Here is a 2,056-nt window from a genome sequence, read left to right as displayed (position 1 = left end):
TTCACATTATAAAAATGCCAACTGATTTTTATCAGAAAAATGCAAAGTCCTTGTCAATATTATTCATTTTAAAGAGAGATAAAAAATAAGAGATATCATTTCACACCAGCATTAATAGCAAAGTTCCCCAAATCCAAAACCAACAAATGCTGGTGAAAGTGTTGAGAGACTGGGACCCTCCTACATCACTGGTGAGACTGTAAAACAATCCACCACTATGGAAAGCAGTAGGGAGCTTCCTTAGAAAGTTGGAAATAGAAATACTGTATGACCCAGCAATCACTCTACTGGTATACATCTACAAGAAATAAGAACCAGGACATTAGTAGATATATGCACACCAATGTTCACAATATCAAAAAGATGGAGACAGCCTAAATGCCCATTAATGGAAGAATGGATACATCAACTTTGGTAGATACATCCAATGGAATACTATGCAATGTTGAAAAAGCTGTAAAACATCTCATATCATGGATTTACCTGAGGAGTTTTTGCTGAATGAAAACTAGTCAATATATGAGCCCACTACTGTAAAATCTCAAGAAAAGGTTTATGTGCTTAAAGAAACATTCTTTGATGGTTACCAGGGGAGGGAAGGAAGGGAGAGTAATTCTTTGGTTAAAGGGTAGGCACATAACATCTTGGGTGATAGGGAGGGCAATATGCAAAAAGGGGAAGGTTCACAGAATGACAAAGACAGGTGAAGACACGAGTTATACAAGGGATAAAAGGGATGGAGGCATATAGTGATATATACATAACCTTGGAACAACAGTGTTCTGTGGGTAGATACATGGACACAGAATGGGCTGAACGGGAATGAGAGGAAGAGTGGGAGTATACCCCCAAATAGATATGGGTTTGAAAGAGAAAATTTGTATATGGGTATTTACTTTTGCTGCAAACACACTTATGAATGTGATGAGCAAACAGTGGGCAGAGTGATGAACCATTCTTAGATATTATCAAACATCTTAAGGCAATGGGTTGCTGAGCCTAGGAATTCAGGAACCTAGTCTTAGGGGATACCAAGATCAATTTGCATAACATAGTTCACAAAGACAATGCTATCTATACATACTAGTTTGGTGAGAAGCATCTGGGATCTTGAAAGCTCATGAATGGTCATATAAGGTCTCTCCATGTGCATAGGAAGAGTGATGAGAGTTGAAGATGCTTGGAATCATTTAATGCAGTGAACTAATGGAACATGTGACCATCAGTCTCATCGAATTTGAGACTTGAAGAACTAGATGGTGCCTGGCTACCATTACTAACTGCCCTTACAGGCATTCATTACATTATAAGGTCCTGGATAGAGTAGCAGAAAATGTAGAACAAAATGTAAAATTATAACAAAAGACTGGCTGAGTGGTAAGAAAGAGACTGGAGGAACCAGAGACTGGCCCTCAACCACTCTTCAGGTCTGAAGAGAACACACCCTTGTGGCACAATTTTTAACCAGGTGGTAGATAGGTATATAGGTGGGATAACAACACTAGTGAGGTAGGCTCACCATGGAGTGGTCAATCATTCAAAATCAAAGGGCAGCATTTACCTACGGACAAGTTCAGAAGGGATTCTAAGGTAGGTGGAATGGCAATAGAAAACATAGGGAGGAAGTGGGATAACTGTTGTTGCATGTAGGGGATTGCAATCATCAAGATGAAACAAAATGTAAGGTTTGATGGATGTAAAGTTGATGTTGTTAATTTCCACTGAGTCAGCTTCAACCCATAGTGACCCATATAGGGTTTCCAAGTAGCAGCTGGTTGGTTTGAACTGGCAATCTTATGGTCTGCAGTCCTGTACTTATCCTACAGTGTCACAACTAGTCTCCAAAGAGCCATTGTTGTTGTTGTTCAATGCCGTTGAGTTGGTTCTAACTCATAGAAACCTTGTATAAGGTATCCGTTGAGTGGCTGGTGAGTTTGAACCTCCAACCTAGCGGTTTAAACTAGCCTTGCGGTCAAATGCTGATCTTTGGATAATCGCCACACCAGTACTCCCCAGTAGCCAGTTGTTGTTGTTGTTGTTAAGTACCGTGGAGTCA

At 40.0% G+C, this 2,056-nt stretch overlaps 1 protein-coding gene across 1 annotated transcript in view; it reads right to left on the bottom strand.

The window, feature by feature from the left end:
• The window catches only part of VSTM4 (V-set and transmembrane domain containing 4), a 256,023-nt gene that overhangs the window by 41,143 nt on the left and 212,824 nt on the right, over window positions 1-2,056 (bottom strand). The window lies entirely within an intron of this gene.

This window comes from Chrysochloris asiatica, unplaced genomic scaffold, assembly GCF_000296735.1.
Source record: "Chrysochloris asiatica unplaced genomic scaffold, ChrAsi1.0 scaffold00289, whole genome shotgun sequence".
In the NCBI taxonomy this organism is placed as follows: Eukaryota; Metazoa; Chordata; class Mammalia; order Afrosoricida; family Chrysochloridae; genus Chrysochloris; species Chrysochloris asiatica.
The sequence above is the reverse complement of the archived record's forward strand: the minus strand, read 5'-3'. Positions and strand labels throughout refer to the sequence as shown.